We start from the raw sequence: 19,903 nt of genomic DNA, 5'->3' as shown, positions 1-19,903 counted from the left end.
TGCAAAATAAACCCGAAATTCGAGCTCAGCACCCCAAAATTACTTGAGAACCACATATTATCCTTGATTTAAAGAGATTTTTTTGCTTGGCCAGCATTTGTATGGAGTCGCCCCACTGTGCAGTGGGGCAATGATTTAACTCAGGATGATCCATTTCACTTAACTGGATTTGGCCTGCGCGGTAACGATAACAGACCGATGCGATGGGTTCGATTATTTCCGAAGGCAATTGACTTTGTATTCAAGGTGACGGAAAAGGTAGTTTAGATTGAGTGCATCTTGGTATTAGGAAATGAAAAATAACAGGAAATTTAATCAATCAATCATTTTAACAATTAATGTGTTTAGAAAAAAATAAATCTAGATAAGCAAAAGGGAAACTTTTAATTGATTTTGGCAAATTTGGAATTTGGCAAATGTGTGTGTTACACCGTCTAATCTGATTAATGTTTTCTTTCTACTGCAGCGCATCACCGATAAATCTGGAAGAAGTGATATTTACTAGCTATATCCTGATTCAACTTACGACTTTCGACTTTAGCAGAAGCAGCAGTAGCAGCGTCTTATCACTAGAGCACACAGAAGCGATTAGTGCCTAAGTGCCTCGAGCCGTTCCGTGACGTGTTCGACGATGCGGCGACTTAGCCACATCATAAATGTTTGTAGACATTCAATCGGCGAATGGACTGGACTGGACACATCGGAGAGTGAGAGTATGGAGCAGCTTTGTAGTTTTTCTTCGAGTTTGCACGACGCGATATGTCGTTCATCCACCACCCAACCATCCATCCACAGCTCGCTCGATAGTGTGAAGCGCACAGTCAACTGGTGCTGCTCTTGTCGATGAGCACGGACCGGACCGGACTGGGCGGAATCTGCTGATTGGAAAATTGCCGATTGACAACGTACACTACGGTCAGTCAAGGGACAGTTTCAGTCGTGAAGACACGTACCATCTGGGATGGTCGGGAGTGCAGCCCCAATAGCAGTCGATCCGTCGGACTAGCACTAGGTTGCTGTTAAGGGATAATCGTATTTTTTAGTGTGCAAAAAAATTTTGCTCATACGTGAGAAATAAATCTAGAACAGATTGTGGCAGGCGCAGTTTGTTGTTTGCTCCCGGCAGAACGCTGGAGTTCTTATCGCTTGAAAATGCGTGAAGGCTGATGCTTGATGGGCCGTTTCCATGAACTTCTGCTTCCAGTGGAATGTGCTTAAGTGACAAGTTTACCGTCTATAAATGTAAGAATAAAGTGTTGACGAAAGTTCTACGTAATGAATAAATTTATAACAAAGTGAATTGTAAGGTGCTATTGGAATTTCTTGTTGGATACTGTGCTGATGATGTTTACTGTTACCACACATTTATCTGATTCTGAGGTAAAATAATAAATTATTTTGTTTTGAATGTATGTAACACTCTGTATATATTTTTGAGACTGAGTGTATCTAACCACAAAAATTTAAGAGTGACGAAACTGTAAACTTATTGTAGATTATGAAAAATAACTAAAGAATCGGCTCAGTTTTAAAGCGTACTTAAAAAGATTGACTTGCGGTTTAAAGCCAAATATAAAAGTAAATATAATTGTAATAAACACATTATACTAAACACATTCCAGCGTTACGGGACACTACTCGTAACCATTTTTGCTGTGTGAATCCAATTTCACCAAACCTTTGGGAAATAACTGGAAAAATATGTCACTAAAAGTGTTAGTTCACTGTTTATATATTTTGATAGATTTTTGAGTCAATTTTCGTTCTGTTTTATTTTATTTTTTAAGGTTTTTTTTTATGTGAGCAGATGTGACTGAATTTAACAAGTGAAGCTTTCTTCTGGTACAAGGTGTTTTGTGTCATAAGTGGACCCTCACATGAATAAAACTTTACTAGGTTTTGTTGGACCAATTTTGCATCATTTTTCATTATGTTTTGCATTATTTTTATTACAATTTTGGTTAAATCTTTATGGAACTTTTTTGAAAGTTCTTTTCCTGTTAATCTGATTGTAGCTTTTCTTAAGGTGAATTTTTCATATCAATTTTGTTGAAGTTTACATGAAATTTGAGCGATTTTTGCTCATTCTTCTCTGTTGTTTCAATATTTTTTAGTATTGTTTGTGTTGTGTTGTGTGATGATTTTATTTCAAACTCTTCATCAAGCTTAGTTATATCTTGACTTAGTAAGAAAAGTAACTCCGATAAAATTGAAACAATCCAGACAGATCAGAGACTAAATACTTTAAACAAAATTGAAGCAATATTGATATTAAATTAAATAAAAATTGAGTTTAGTCAAAATAAATGTGTAAAGCTCCATGAAAACTGAGTTAAAGTCAATGAATCAATTTAAAAATTGACTTAATGTAAAGTTTAGTTAAAATAAAATTATATAAAAAAATACTGTGATATTAAAATAAAAAATTTCATCAGCATGAAAGATCGAGAACAAATTAATACAAAAGCAGAACAAGGTAAATAAAATTTTAAGACAAATTTAACAAGGCATATATTCATTCTTGTTTGTTTCCCGTCGGCATCTGTTCGCCACTTGTTGTACTGTACTGTATCCATTTGCATGCCACCGCCGGGTTTACTTAAGTACGCCGAAATTTAGCTTAGCAATCTTCTAATTTTTTAAGTCTTTTTCACAATAATGGCTGTATCAGTCTTTTCAATGAGTAAGATCCCAGCTAGCATTTCCATAAATGGTACTTAAATATAAGTTATATATAATAAGTATAAGAAGTAATTTGTTTAGCTATTAGTAATTATGCTAATATGTTCTATAAAGTATCTATAAAGAAATCTGAACTGCGTAGCTTTTAAATTTCATAATATTGTTTACGTTTTTTCCATTTGATGCGAAGAATTAAAGCATTGTTTTAATTTTGATTTAGTCATGGGGAAGTCAATATTTTCGCAATGTTGCTTATAAACAATCATCATTTGATTTTGTACGGCGGTGTCTTGTGCTAAAGTTACTTCAGTTGCGCACTTGCCAGTGCGGTACGTAAAAGCTGACCTTAGATAAAAGTTCTATCGAATCTGTACGGTGTGAAACAATATCGTTTACAAATCCGGAGTGATTCGCGATTAGGGTGCAAAATGTAAACAAATCGTTTTATTACACAATCAGTCTTAAAAAGACTGATAATATCTGTGGCAAGAATGCTTTCTTCTGTTTTTTAATCGAAAGAATTATTTAAAAAAAGTTTTGAGTGATGTGCGATAGAAGAGTTTAATCAAAACAAAATACAATTTGCAGTTTAGCCCTTTTCATTGTTATGAGGTAACAGGCTCATTTGCAAATCATTTTGTAAACAGGGGATAGTAAAGAGCGAAACTACGTTGTTTTCAAAACACAAGCCACAGCTAATGTAAACAGGCGAAACTAAATAAAACACTGTCAAAATGCTTTGAGGCTCACTTCAAGTGGCTCAACTAGAAAACTTAGATTTTGAGCTTGAATACACAGATTTAATGCAGTATAGTTGGGAAACTATAAGATTGCTTTATTCTACACCAGTTTATGTCTTTAAACTCGACTTTTTTACCTTCACTTAAATTACACACTTGAAAATGTACTTGCAAATTATGACAGTGATTTTCCTCATTGTTTTCCTTCTGCTAGTTGCGCCCTAATCACGCCATTGTTTTAGTGTTTGTATGCATATATGCAAGCATTTTTGTAATTTGAATATTAATAGCACGGATGTATCAACGCGTTTTTTTTTTTTTTATTTATTTATTTACTTCATCCGACAGTGAGTCTTAATGAATTGTGATTAGATTGGGAAAAGCCACCTTGAGTAAGTCTCATATTCTTACTCAAAGCGGCACAAAAACCCAATATCTTTTGAAACAGTTGTACAAACATAAATCAATAGGAACAAATCAATAAAAAACTACTAAATACAATACACACACTTTACAAATGTACAAAAGTAACTAAAAAGGCATGTTGTTTCCGCGACGATTATACTCCAAAGCCATTCGACGAATTGGTTCATAAAGTCCATAATTTGTTCGGTGCGAATCGACACGCAGAAGCTGTTGATTCCGTAGCGGTCGACGAGGGCAGTGTAACTGAAGCCGCGATAAAACAGCAGGGCAGTCCAGAGTACCCAACAGAATCTTATGAGCAGTCTTGACGATGATGTCCTTTCGTCGCTGCTCAAGAGGCGCAATTCCTACTAGTTGACAAAGTTCCTCATAAGGCGGCAGAGTATCAGGGTTACTCCAGGGTAGCATACTGCAAATCTTACGGATGAAGCATTTTTGTATCCGTTCAACTCGAAGTATCCAATATTCATAATGAGGATCCCACACCACACAGCTAGTTTCGAGAACGGAACGCACTAAGGAGCAGTAAAGAGTACGTAGAGTACCTGGATCATGGAATTCTCTACCAATTCGGAATATAGTGCCAAGCTGACGATACGCTTTATTGATGATAAAGGTATAGTGTTGCCTAAATGACATTTGGCAATCCAGTACAACGCCTAGATCTGTTACTGAGTTACTCCGTTGTAGTGACGAACCGTTAATACAGTAATCAAATACTAGGGGCTGTTTTTTACGAGTAAAGCTGATTACAGTAGATTTTTGAATACTGATTAGCATACGATTACAGTTGCACCAATCGGCAAACAAATTGATCAATTTCTGGAGACGCAAACAATCTGATGTGGTTTCAATTGGCAGATAAATTTTTATATCATCAGCGTAGCACAGCCTTGTTCCAGGAGGTAACAGTCGAGTGACATCGTTCACGAACAGCGAAAACAGCAAAGGTCCTAAGATGCTACCTTGAGGAACTCCAGAACCGTTCTGGAACGCGTTGACCAAACCTCGTGTTTTTAGTCTTGACCTTGAAATGCGGTCAGGCATATATTAACTTTTTTTTTGGAAACGGTGGTTCTACAATTGATGAAGGGACGGTAGGGGATGCAATGAACAATTTTTGAATGGAGGGGAAAGGTGAAGAGGGGGAGGGGGGGTTATAACTAACTACGCTTAATAAGTTGTCGTTGTGACTCCTACCTTTTGCCCAATGCTGGAAGGTGCATGGGTGCATCGATTTGAAAAATAGGTTTTTATCATTGAACAGCACTATTTTTTTCAATACGGCATCAATATAATAATTGTTTATCAAAATTTGTACTGTACATGGTGCGTAGTAGTAATAATTGTCAGTTTTTCTTGGACGTGTCTTATTAAAAATAGGTTGATCCCAATCATGTCTGCAAATTTTTCATTTAGAGAGTATTCAAATGTCAAAAAAGCTAGCAAGTTTGTTTTGAATTTTCATTCGTTTAAGAGTCGTGGTAATCAAGGACACAAGAAAGGAACCTGTGACAACTGACAAGTCTGATTATAAAAATTTTTCGACTGTGTGATATTTTGAAGACCTGAAGCCACTCGGAATAAACAAAAGATTTACCTTTCGTACCATCAAGCGATACATGACAATCGGTTCTGGGAAAATACTCCTCAAACCTGGCCGTAAATCCACTGTATGGACACCGGAAGCCATCAAACAAGTATGAGAGCATATACGACGGAAACCAGATCAGTCTGGACGTAAGTTGAACAAGGAATTAAGAATTTCGCAGTCAACCACGAAAAATATTTTGAAAAAAGATCTTCGATTGATTCCATAGAAAAAAAACAGTGGGTGCACGGTTTGACTGAAAAGCAGAAGGTTGCAAGAGTCGAAAGACGTCGGCAGCGGCACGATATTATGTTTTCGAAAAATATTCCTGCTAAAGGATCAGCACAACCAACTGCATGATTGGATATATGCATTGGATATTAACAAATTTGAAAGTTCTTTTGCTGTTCATTTACCCTCATTGACAAATCAACATTAAATATTACATCGACAGTAGGTACCGGGTGGGTATTTCCAGCCCATTAAGCGGTAGCCTGAACAATATTCAGGAACTACGTGATGGGAATACCCTCCCGTACCCTATTTTGAAGAATTTTATTTATTTATTTATTTACAAGCCTTCGACTAATGTCCCTACATATTACTTATTCTATGTTTAAAGGTTATTTTACTAATGTTAAAATCATAGCACTATGAGATATTGTCAAACTCTCTACAGCAAACATTAAACGGGCATATTATTTTGGGCATATTGAGTACGATACACAGGAAGCCGAAGAAATTGAGGCTGGCGAGTAGGCCTTGGAGGCACGTTGAATGGAACACGGCTCAGCAAGTCTGGGCAGTCGATATTATTGCCAAGAAGGTCGAAAACAAAAAGCCGTTGCAGCAGTGTCCTTCTAGTTGTCAGCGTCGGTAGAAGGATAAGCGCTCATCGGTTTTTGTAATGCGGTAGACGAACTGGATCGCGCCAGGGCAGGAGTCGTAGAGCATATCGAACAAAGTGGCGTTGGATTCGTTCGATTCGATTTACTTGCACAGCATGGTAAGGAGCCCACACAAGCACTCCATACTCTAGTATGCTCCGTACAAGTGCACAATATAACGACTTTAGGCAGTAGACATCTTGGAATAGGACACCGCCTCTAGTTTCTGATAATAAATAACAGAAGTTGGCGCAAGTGTTTCATCATGCGCCATGCGTGAGAGTATGTTTGAAACTATCAATGTTTCCCTGTTGAATACAACAGATGTCGTTACCTCGTAGCGCATAGTGTGAATGTCCGTAAAAGCTGAATTTTGCGCGACAATAAATTTACTGAAATCAACACCCTTATTCTCTCATGCATCTCAGTTTCTTTTGTGTTTATCGCTAATCGTAATATAACGTTTGACACCTGAACCAAAAAATAGTTGGTAAACATTGTTTTTATTTATTGCGTTCATGTTGCGAAATTTAATTTTTTCGAATTGAAATGTCGCAAACATACTTTTCATAAAGCCCTATAAATGTATCTTTATAGGGCTTTAGCTTTTTAGGGCTCTCGAATGACTGGTAGTAAGATGCTATGGAGAGGTATAGGAAATGTTTGTTTTTTATCAAAATTAGGCAGAAATCATGAAAATTAGGTATAACAGAATAACTGAACCACAAATAAAATATGATTAGTGATTGTTTTTCAGGTAGGTAAACATAAATAAGTGAGAAATTTTGATTTTACTACCACTAGAAAAGCGCCATCTTTTGAAAAGCAACGGTTCGTATGGTGTCCTATTGCTTCGTGTTTCGTTTGACGAACCCCAATACAGCATAGGCTTTGGCAGTAGTAGACGCAATGTGCTGGGTGAAACTCAATTTGCTGTCTAGTAGAATGCCCAGATCTTTCCCTGTATTTACGCGGTTGATACTTGCTGCAGACATTTTATAATCGAAGGTTATAACGTTGCGTCTTATTCTGCAGAAAGAGATAGCATTATATTTCTGTACATTCACTTCCATCCCGTTCAGCGAGCACCAGTTTACTAACGCGTCAATGTCAGCTTGGATTGCACAGCAGTCAACCGCTGACGTTACTACACGAAAAAATTTGAGATCATCTGCGAACATGTATTTAGGAGACTGTATGGTGGTGCACAGATGGTTTACAAATAGTATAAACAGCAGTGGACCTAGATGGCTTCCCTGAGGCACACCCGATTCGATCTCAAACGGAAGTGAGCTCGTTCCATCTATGCGGACGTATGCAGTACGCTCGGTGAGATTCGACCGTGTTAGCCATTCGGGGAATCCAATTTTTTCTAATTTGGCCACCAATATGACATGCGGCACTTTATCGAAAGCCTTTGCAAAATCGATATAAACAGCTAATTTTGAAGAACCATTTGTTTCCCATCGTCAAAAAACACTACAAGAATGCATCATACTGCTTCCAACAAGATTCTGCACCGTCTCATCAGGCGTGCTACACAGGCTTGGTGTGAGGATAATTTTCCGCATTTTATTTCTTCGAAAAAGTGACCAGCCTCTCCGCCTGATGCGAATCCTCTCGCTTACTATGCATAGGGTCACGTGCTAGGCAAACTAGGGAGCACTTATGGAACTACTGGGGACTGGGGTCATTCAAAATAAAAATTTATGCAAGCGTCTTATTTTTGTGGCCATTTACTAGCGCTGTTTTGTCCGTAGTGGATGCATTGAAATGTTGAATTCTCAGTATCGAATTATTTCGTCGTGCCCCGGGGGCGTACGTTCAGACATATCGTCATAAGACTAAAAAAAAGGACTATCGATTCTTCCCAGCAACGAATCGACATCGTTCCTTCGTACCTGTAGTGTCGCCAATTAGATTAATCGGCACCGATTTTTGGAACTCGGCAGTAGGCAAACTGGTTTCATCATGTAAGCGATGAAACGCTAAGCGTAAGAAGCGGCGTTGAACCGACTAAGGCTTGTTCGCGACAAAATTTGGACACCCCTAAACACACACAGGTTCGGAAATACATTAACAATGAGTGAAATATTTTGCAGAGTGGTAGACGTATGTCTGTTCTTTCTGAAAATACAGTAATCCCCCCAATAAGGACACTAATAGGGACCGCGTTAATGGAAACCGTGCTAATGGAGTCTACGTAGCATATGGGAATTGACTTAGTTGGTTCCAACATGGAATGACTCGTGATCTTGACCGTATAGAACGTTGGTGTCTTCGATAAAGTTGTTCAGCAGATCGAGGGCTTTTCGTTGGATTGTAGTATTTCGGAACTGCCTCACTACGTGGCGCTAGCGTACATGTAATATTTTTGTATAGGCTGTATCTTGCGTTGCTGACTATCTAGAAAGTTGCGGTCTTCGGGAAGGTTGCTCAAATGATTGCCACCTTCATGATGGCATGAAAAATAGCGCAGAACTGACTCACTACGTGGCGCTAGTGTCTATGTGATATGCATAGACAGGCTGTATCTTGCGCTACTGACTCTCTAGAAAGTTGCGGTCTTCGGGAAGGTTACTCATATGACTGTCACCTTCAAGATGGTATGGAAAATACAGAATTGACTCAACGGACGGTGCTAGTGTATTTGGGGTTTTTTTGGATTTGTCATAACTCGTGATTTTGGTAATTTACAAGAAGTTGCTTTCTACGGAAAGGTTGTTTAAGTGACAGTAGTTATTTAACTAGTTGGAAAATTTGCTAATATTTTGGTCGTTATTTAACGCAATGTTGGTCGCTTACAAAAATTCTCTGCAAACTGCAACGTTGGCAGTCGATGAAATTCCTTAGAATTTTTCACTTCTCGCATTTAACATGCAACGGACATGGAAAATATACTGCAACACGAGAAAGCTGAATTACTAAAAGTAACGTTACGTATGCCGTTGACTTCACATTATTAATGCTGTGTGACATAAATGCTTAACAACTCATTGTAAGTTTCGATTAAAAAAAATAGTTATAAAAATGAAAATATAATTGTTCATGAATCATAGGAATGTTTAGAAAGTAGCTGGAAATGTGTTAACGTGACTGAGACTATTTGAATAAGTGAGTTGGTAGGATTTCTCTGGCCACTTAGGAAGTAGCATTTATAGCTGGTAGATTAGCACGATAGATTTTTTTGCAGGCAGTAAATGTTGCTAGAGAATAAAATTGAGCGTCGAGCGTTCAGCATCGCAAGATACAGCCTGTATAAGAATACTACCTATACGCGGCGCGAGTAAGATCTGCGCTATTTTCCATACCACCTTGAAGGTGTCAGTCATTTGAGTAACCTTCCCGAAGACCGCAACTTTCTAAATAGTCAGCAACGCAAGATACAGCCTGTCTAAGCATAGCACATATACACTAGTGCCACGTAATGAGTCAGTTCTGCGCTATTTTCCATGCCATCTAGAAGCTGGCAGTCATTTGAGTAAACTTCTCGAAAACCGCAACATACTAGATAATCAGTAGCGCAAGATAGAGCCTGCCTAAGCATAATACATGCCCGCTAGCGTCACGTAGTGAGTCAGTTCTGCGTTATTTTCCGTACGATCTTGAAGGTGGCAGTCATTTGAGTAACCTTCCCGAAGACCCCAACTTTCTAGGTAGTCAGCAGCGCAAGATATAGCCTGTATAAGAGTATACGCTAGCGCCGCGTAGTGAGACAATTCCGCAATACTATAATCCAATGAAAACCCGTTGATGTACTGAACAACTCTGTCGAAGACACCAACCTTCTATACGACCAGGATCATGAGTTATTCCATGTTGGAACCAATTAATTCAATTCCCATATGCTACATAGACTCCAATAAGGACGTTCGACCGCGTTAATGGAATCACTCGAGACCGTCCTTATTGTAAACGTTCTTATTCGAAACCGCGTTATTCGGGGGACTGCTGTATAACACTTGTTTATATTACAAGCGCTCAGCGTAAAATGGCGTCGAAAGAAGAGCAGGTGCGAAAAGCAATTGTGTGCGGTCGCAGTGAAAATCCAGATCTCTCGTTAAGAAAACTTGCAAAAAAGCTGGGATTTCCTCCAAGCTCTGTTCACAGTGTTTTAAAATCATTCGATACTCGCTTGACGACAGCTAGGAAGAAGGGAAGTGGAACAAAAACGGATCTGAGGAACCACCACAAGGATGCGAGGGTAAAACAAATATTACGGAGGAGACCAGATCTTTCTGTACGTACCATTGCCCGTAAAATAAAAATGTCGCCAACATTCGTGCACACTTCTAAGCAACGACAAGGCATGAAGTCTTTCAAGGTGAGGACTGTGCCAAACCGTAATGATAAGCAAAATACGACGGCCAAAACATCCACTCGTAAGCTTTATCGCGAATATTTAACGAAGTTTCCATGCGTTGTAATGGACGATGAAACGTACGTCCTAGAAGACTTTAAACAGCTTCCTGGTATGTCTTTTTACACTGCGGAATGAAACGTTCCCCAAAAAATATTTAGTATGGCAGGTCATATGCAGCTGTGGTCGAGCAAGCAAAAGTTACATCACTACGGGAACGGTTAACGAGGAAATATACCGTGAAGAATGCCTGCAGAAACGATTGTTACCGTTCCTACACAGTCATGATGTACCCTCGCTGTTTTGGCCTGATTTGGCATCCTGTGACTACGCCAAAGATGTCTTGGAATGGTATGATGCTAATGGAGTCCATATTGTACCGAAGGAGGCGAATTCACCTAACTGTCCAGAGTTGCGCCCCATCGAGCGGTATTGGGCTTTGGTGAAGAGAGAGCTGTCCCAGCACAAACAACAACCAACAATTATAGATAAATTTCGAAAATCTTGGACAAACGCAGCTAAATTGGTTGCCAACATCTCTGCACTGACCCTCATGGCAAGGGTAAACTCCAAAGCTCGCCAATTTTTCATGCAAACCAAATAAGTAATGTTAATTTGCTTGATTATTAGTAATGATACACACATAAATGATATAAAATTGTTTCATGGATTAAACTTCTAGCAAATTTGTTTTACTGCAAAATTGAGGTGTCCGGATTTTGTCGCGAACAAGCTTTAAAACCTTTCAATCCCGTTTTGGTAATGTGAATGCTAGACAACGGAACCGTATTCGAGAGTCTAACGGATGAGTGTGCAGGCCCGTAGCGTTGCGGAATAGTAATTCCTGACTGTCCAAAATAACGTCGAGGCCCTCGACCTAGTCAAGAGGTTGCATCTTGCATTTCTGTGCCATGAAGGTTGTAGTTAAACATGACAGGTTAGTGAATATGGGTGAAAAGCAGATTTCATTTTCGAGTTTTTGCTCCGTAGATGCTCATTTGACTACAGCGTATCAGCGAAACAGAATTCGAAAAAATAGTCTAAAGGGCAATTGTAGAGTTAATTATCTATAACATCGTTGAAGAAGATATAGTTGTATCTATGGGGCTGCTACCCCGTTGATAGCTAAATGAGCGCTCTTTTTGCTACCAATGGGATAGCAGCCCCATAGCGCCGTAAATACATAATATAAAATTGTACTTTCTTCAGCGATATTGTAGATAATAATTTAATCTACAATTGCCCCTTTCACTACTTTTTCGAATTCTGTTTCATTGAGGCGTTGTAGTCAAATGAGCATCTACTGAGCAAAAAACTGAAGGCCTGTACTGGCACAGGTAAAGTAAGTGATTCTTTGCTGAGCATACTGCGGGCTCCCAAAGGCCCCAGAAGTGCGGAGCAGTTGGCGGATTAAAGTATCATTGCATTCCATGTAATCGTTAAACATCTTAAACAGTTCTTTGATTTGGTTTCGTGTGCCGAAAAAGTTCTTTTTCTTTTTAGAACCAGGATAGATCGTGCTGTATCACGAACATCTCTCCACTGGACTCAGTCCTGCACACTTCGAAAAAATCTTGTAAATTTACGTCTTTTGACATGCATATAAATGAAACATCGCAAATCATTTAAAATTACGCGTTATTTCACTTGTAGGCTAATTTATTACATTTGGCTTGATGTAAAAATATATCTTAGAAACGTTCTAGGTTATTTACGTTTTATTTAACGATTCATTTTTTCGTTCTGTGTGGGCTAATCGATACCAACTTGTTGAGCGTCTCGACACACGCAAGTCGGCTTCAGCCTTGTCGAGCCATCGGGTACATTGGGCTCCTCGATTACTGGTGGCAGTGGGGTTCTTGAGGAAAACAAGTTCCACGGCACAGTCGTCCGGCATCCCTGCAACGTGGCCGGCCCACCGTTATTTTCCGACTTTCAGGTGTTCAACAGGGGTCACTCCAAATAGTGTCCAAATAGCTCGTGGTTCATACGTCTGTGCCACTTTCTTTTTATAGTGGGATCATTTCCAGGAGTCAAAATCGAACTTTTGATAAATTATTTTCATGGAAAACTTTTATTAGAAGCTAAATTGTTGCTTTGAATTTAATAGAGATAGTGGGGCACATGCCCTAGTGTCTTTTAGTATGCGAAAACACCCTGTTAAGTCACCTTCGAGTATTGTTTTATAATGTTGGAATAAGTTTGGTATTCATATGGCGGTGATAACAGAAAGACAAGCCAGACGATGAACCTTGTTTACTCTTACCTGGGCTGAAACTCCCTTGTTGTTAGTCACCAAAGGAAACTCTAATACGTTATTCTAGATTGAGTTGTATTAGCCTAGAACCTTTTAGTTAAATTTCGCGATATCGTACTAATAGGAGAAAGAAACCAAATAAAAAACGAAAGTAAAAGAGCAAAATCTGGTTTCTACTTGTGCTGATCTTCAAATATTTTTTTCAGATGAAAAATTATACATCCTTAGCTCAACATGATCGGTTAGGGCAGGTAGGGCACTTGTAATGTATATAAGAAAACAAAACCAACACTTATGCACGGATAATAAGAAATTCGCTCACTCTATGGCGATACTGCAAAAACAACAAAGTGCAGAATACAACACTTGGACGGTAACACAATAAAACAAATAACTGGGTCGTAGTGATAATGTCCATACAAAAAACGCGTTGCCTGTCGTTGTGCCTCGACTTTCGGTGGGTGGACATAGTATCAGTTTTCGTTGGCTCCTCCCTGTCGCACCGATGTCTAGTCCTTATTTGCATACTTTTTAGTTATTCGCGTGCTCTTTGATTTAGGTTTCTATTGGGACACGAGTTCTGTTCTGGAAGCATTCGTCAACAATCTCGTCTGTTTCGAGTGGATGGACCTTTTTAGTTTGCAGATACCTACCTATCTTCTAAACCAAATGCTACGTCCGCAGCTTATTTCGTTTTAACAGATAGTAATTGGATCAATTGACGCCTTGTAATGCAATTAGAGTGCTAGAAAATGCGCAATCGAGCAGACCTTGAGGAGTGCTAATCAATCATGTAAGTAGTAATGCTTGACCGTTGTTGGTAATACTGCCAGTACAACAAAGAAATATCTGCTCCGCTATTACTCAACCAAATCTTCCGGTTGTTCACAATAACCGGTAGATATCGGCGAATCAGTAATCTGGAATTCCACCGCCGCCGCCGTTGATCAGTGATCAACAATCAATGATAGCATTTATTGAGCAATACTTATAAAAATCCCGATTTATCACATCGATTCATGTGCCAACGATAACACTAAACAGGGCCTGCGTTGAGCAATAAATGAGCCGCGGTCAGTTGTACTAAGTTGATTCAAACGTTGAACATTTATTTACATCTTGTTTTTGCGATGACGTTTTTATTTACGTTTTTAACGGTCTTCGATAAAGTCTACAAAGAGATGCACATGTAGGTTCCTCAGTTTTCTGATAGCGGCACACTTTAAAACATTTTGAGGACCGTTACGACAATAGCCAATCTAATAAGCTAACTGCCAATAAACGTTGGGCCTAAAGTAAAAGTTTTGCACTTGACAGTTCTAGAAAGAAAGTCCTCTTGCAAACTGCTACCATGGAGCTTCTCAACTACCGGCCCCGTGTGAGGATTAGGACTCAATTGAGTAGCACTGATAATTTGTGCTACCTTAAACCTACAGAACTTAAGTGTTTACCCTTGGCAAGTGTTTGCCAGATAGAACAGCCGCAACTTCATATTTATCGAAGCGATCGATTGCTGGATTCAGTGTTACCAAGTCAGTACCTAGACAGTTTTCTGCCCCAAACGGGAACTTGTTAAACTCGCGGGAACTTTCGGTTCCGCTGAGAGTAAATTCTTTTTTAGTGGAAAATCCGCCGGTTCAGTATCACTGGCTGGATTGGTTGTAAAAACAGCCATTTATTGGAACAGGGATTTTTGGATCGTTTGGAAAATTAGCGAGAACTGTTTCCACTTATAGCAGACGCTAGCAGGGTTTGTTGTGATGATTTTCAAATCAGTTACTATGGAGATTAATGCCGACGAGCATAACGCGAACATAAAGGTGAAACGAAAAACAAAACTCGGCGTGAGGTTATCAAAACTGCCAAAAGACAACACTGTATCATTCTAGAACAAATTGTTGCCTCACAGTCTAGACAGCGTTTCAGCTGATTAAGGAATTGTGAGCCAGTTGCCAGTTGGTCGTTTTTGTTTCGTTGCCAAAATAAATAACATTAGGCGGTCGCATTTCTTTTCGGTCGGGTAACTAAGACTGGGTCAACAAGGTTCACTAATGACTTAATTCGCGTGTAAGTGATAGTCTAGTCAACTTAAGCAGACTGGCAGTAGCGTTAGTATACTATGTTGTTCCATCACTTTGTTAGGGAAATTTGAAGACAAATATAAGAAGCCATATCAAAAAACTGCTGCATTCAATCTTTATTGCTATTTCGGCAATTACGAAAAAGTTCCGGAAATTATTTCGAAATTGCACACTGCCCACACTAATCTGAACAATCAGTTTAATTCTATATAAACTGAATTGGTGATTCTCGCGGACCGTCTCATATGTGACAGCGACAACATATGCGCGCGGTAGTCGTTGTGAACGCAACCCAGATTGTCAGTTCCAGTGTCAATTTTCACTCTATTGCCGTCGTCGTTCGTATGAATCCCGCCTGCCAACGCAACGACCCGACGGTTAGATTGATCGCGCACTTAAATAGTGCGGTCTTTTATTGCGAAAGTCAATACACAGTGCTGTATTAACAGCTGGATTACGCTGGGCAATGCTTACATTGAACCAGATATGTCTGGTCTGGATGATCATGAAATACGCTCCGTCTCCGTCGTTGGTGCGATGAACGACTCGAGAACATGGGGAAAGATCACAACGAGTGACACATTCTGTTTAAGCGTTACTGACCTTCCGCTGGAGTAACTTTGTTGTACCTACGCACTTTCCAATGAGTGTACATTAATTAAATAAATGCTGTTGCACGCTTAAATAAATGCAATTGTCGTGTTTAAATGATTCAGTTAACTGGCGATTGAACTGTGAGAATGCTTGTGATACAATTAATTTCACATTCCTTCTCTGACCTAACGGAATTGTATTCTAGCTGTGAACATATAAGTGTTGGTTCGAACACTCAACCCAGCTAGCTCAATATAACTTAATCTCAGGGTCGGCAACCGACCTTCGGAGGACTCGTACAACCCGACAACTTACCCAAAACGAAGCGGAACCACCAGAAGCGTCAAAGAAAGAAATGAAAAGGACTAGTGGCTCTTACTTATATAAAAGAATAGAAAATTCCATGCATGAAAACTTTATTACCGTTCTATTGGTGCAGCGCTCGATGTCACAAGTTGGGGCCCATTGATGATGATGAAGAACGAAGGGAGTGAGGAGAAGAACAGGCTTCGATGACTGTGCTAATTGACTGGTTCTAATTTATTGGGAATTTCGTAGACGCTGGGTTACCGGGATAGACTTGACCATGATGACCGTGGGGTAGTGCAGCGATAAATCCTGCCGTTATAGCGATATGCGGCGCCGTCCATGTGATAGGCTCGTCGCGCTTCTTCGTTGATCGGTAAAATCCCGGCAGCTATACACCCATCTTCGCTCGTTGCCGTAACGCTTGACAGCCGCAGAGTTGCAGATCGTAGGGGATATCACAGGGTTCTTCGGAAGCCGGAACTACGTATCGGCTTCACTAACCACTCAGCCAGATATATTTTTCGGCTCTTCGGACTATACTTTTTGTCCGGAATTACTTGGCGACGCAAAACACGCGGTTTTTCGAACTGTACGGTGGGGAAATCTTAACTTTTCCCTCCGTACTCGACAACGACTATCGATCAACTGTCCCCTGCTTATCTCTCCATCCTGCGATCATCCCCAACCAATTCTCCTCTTTTCCTCCGGTATCCTCTCTCCCAATCCTTCTCCCTCTCTCGACACCTCCGGATATCGAACTTTCGTGCAGTCAACGCAACCAACTGGTATACTTTTTGCTGCATGATCGGGAACTATTAGGGGTTGTGTAATTAGTGCGGACTTTTTGCCGTCTTTTATCGTTGCGGTCTTTCCGTTACAAAGGGGTTTTTTGAGGATGTTACCACTTAGTGAGTAAGGCTGTCCCTGACTTAGGATGTCTTACGGAGCCTTTAGAGCCTCCGTGCAAAGCCCCAACACCTGGTCTGGATGTTCCGGGGTGGACGCCGAAGGTCTCTTTTAGGTTCCTAAGTCCGCATTCAGACAGTGTCTCCTCACTTCACTAAATGGTAACGTTCACAATAATATTTTTACGCAATTTTTCGATGACTAATTACCGGTTGAATGATTTAAGGGATTAGTACGCTTACTCTAAGTTAAACAAAAATACAAAGATAAATATGCAAAACAAAAGAAAACTAACAACAATTAGAAGAGCCACATAAATAATCAGAATTGAATTACGGATTTAATCTTACGAACTACGCTTACAAACTACACTTAAACACTACAAAAAACAAAACTTTGACGCCATGGCATTGGTACCGTTTCATTTAAAATGACCGGTAACAAACAATAAATAAACTTTTGCATTTAATTGACATTTGTCCTTCATTTTTTGTTGAACGAAGCTTGGGTTACGGTAAATGGGTGTGAAAGTGATAATTAAATAGTTTATACAGTTTATATTATTCTAAGTTAAATGATTTCCTTCAGAAATATATTTCAGAGCATATATCCAACATTGAGAAAAATTGCTCCGATCAGGTTTGACCGCCTATTGTCCATCCGCAGTTGTGTAAAACGAGTCGAAGACCGAGGCAATTAGCTCAGCGGGAATTATCAAGGACTCCCGTATCAAAAATAACTGTAGCAAAGCTGTGCGTAACAGTATGTTATATGCTTGTATCATTATCGTCTCTGGTCTAGGCCACCACTTCGATGTTACGATGACCCTTTCTTTTGTGACAACAAACGTCGTAAACAAGTGAATTTCACAAAGAAAAATAGTTGCGTCTGCTTTCGGCTTGCTGAAACTGGTTAAGTCTGAAAACTTTTTCGACTTAGGACTACGGCTTTGTTTACTCTACTGAGTAGCACTTTGTGAAAAATTGACATTGGATCATAAGATTTTAAACGTCGACGATTTCTTTTACAATTGAGCCACCGGTACCTTCTGATTCAAACTTCGAACAGTTTCATGGTCAATATTCAAAGCCAGAATATTTCAGTCAGAGACATTGAACACTTGTATTACTTTGATAAGTATCAATGTTTTAGTGTCATTTAACTTAAATGAGTGAAATTATATCCTTTTTCTAAACACTATCCTTTTAAATCCACCTAACAGTATGATTAAATTTTTTCACACAATAATTAGTTCCAATTCATACTTCTGTAGGCAATTGCTAATATTTTCGAACTCCATGTACCACATCTAAAGGAAGTTAACTTTGTACAGCTTTAAAATACGGACAATTCATTTTCCCGAAGGAAAACCTGGACAAACCTGATATTATTCGTGCCTATTCGAAGTTTGAATCACTCCTCAAAACGTGATTCAAACTTCGAACACTTTAATTTATCTAATATCTTTAAAATAATGTATGAAATATTGCATTTTAACTATGCTTTCGTACATACATACTTTGCACTTATCTAATAATCGTGGGAAAAATAGTACAGACAGACAGACAGACAGACAGACAGACAGACAGACAGACAGACAGACAGACAGACAGACAGACAGACAGACAGACAGACAGACAGACAGACAGACAGACAGACAGACAGACAGACAGACAGACAGACAGACAGACAGACAGACAGACAGACAGACAGACAGACAGACAGACAGACAGACAGACAGACAGACAGACAGACAGACAGACAGACAGACAGACAGACAGACAGACAGACAGACAGACAGACAGACAGACAGACAGACAGACAGACAGACAGACAGACAGACAGACAGACAGACAGACAGACAGACAGACAGACAGACAGACAGACAGACAGACAGACAGACAGACAGACAGACAGACAGACAGACAGACAGACAGACAGACAGACAGACAGACAGACAGACAGACAGACAGACAGACAGACAGACAGACAGACAGACAGACAGACAGACAGACAGACAGACAGACAGACAGACAGACAGACAGACAGACAGACAGACAGACAGACAGACAGACAGACAGACAGACAGACAGACAGACAGACAGACAGACAGACAGACAGACAGACAGACAGACAGACAGACAGACAGACAGACAGACAGACAGACAGACAGACAGACAGACAGACAGACAGACAGACAGACAGACAGACAGACAGACAGACAGACAGACAGACAGACAGACAGACAGACAGACAGACAGACAGACAGACAGACAGACAGACAGACAGACAGACAGACAGACAGACAGACAGACAGACAGACAGACAGACAGACAGACAGACAGACAGACAGACAGACAGACAGACAGACAGACAGACAGACAGACAGACAGACAGACAGACAGACAGACAGACAGACAGACAGACAGACAGACAGACAGACAGACAGACAGACAGACAGACAGACAGACAGACAGACAGACAGACAGACAGACAGACAGACAGACAGACAGACAGACAGACAGACAGACAGACAGACAGACAGACAGACAGACAGACAGACAGACAGACAGACAGACAGACAGACAGACAGACAGACAGACAGACAGACAGACAGACAGACAGACAGACAGACAGACAGACAGACAGACAGACAGACAGACAGACAGACAGACAGACAGACAGACAGACAGACAGACAGACAGACAGACAGACAGACAGACAGACAGACAGACAGACAGACAGACAGACAGACAGACAGACAGACAGACAGACAGACAGACAGACAGACAGACAGACAGACAGACAGACAGACAGACAGACAGACAGACAGACAGACAGACAGACAGACAGACAGACAGACAGACAGACAGACAGACAGACAGACAGACAGACAGACAGACAGACAGACAGACAGACAGACAGACAGACAGACAGACAGACAGACAGACAGACAGACAGACAGACAGACAGACAGACAGACAGACAGACAGACAGACAGACAGACAGACAGACAGACAGACAGACAGACAGACAGACAGACAGACAGACTCCTTACCGTAAAACGTCT

General features: G+C 40.1%; 1 protein-coding gene across 1 annotated transcript in view; it reads left to right on the top strand.

Moving 5' to 3' along the window:
• Positions 1-805: 805 nt before the first annotated feature.
• Positions 806-19,903, top strand: part of LOC128742130 (open rectifier potassium channel protein 1) — a 55,303-nt gene continuing 36,205 nt past the window's right edge. Inside the window, exon 1 of the mRNA XM_053838361.1 lies at positions 806-1,380. The gene's annotated coding sequence lies outside the window, so the exon portion shown is untranslated. The remainder of the gene's footprint in view (positions 1,381-19,903) is intronic.

This window comes from Sabethes cyaneus, chromosome 3 (assembly GCF_943734655.1).
Source record: "Sabethes cyaneus chromosome 3, idSabCyanKW18_F2, whole genome shotgun sequence".
NCBI classification, from domain to species: Eukaryota; Metazoa; Arthropoda; class Insecta; order Diptera; family Culicidae; genus Sabethes; species Sabethes cyaneus.
The sequence above is the reverse complement of the archived record's forward strand: the minus strand, read 5'-3'. Positions and strand labels throughout refer to the sequence as shown.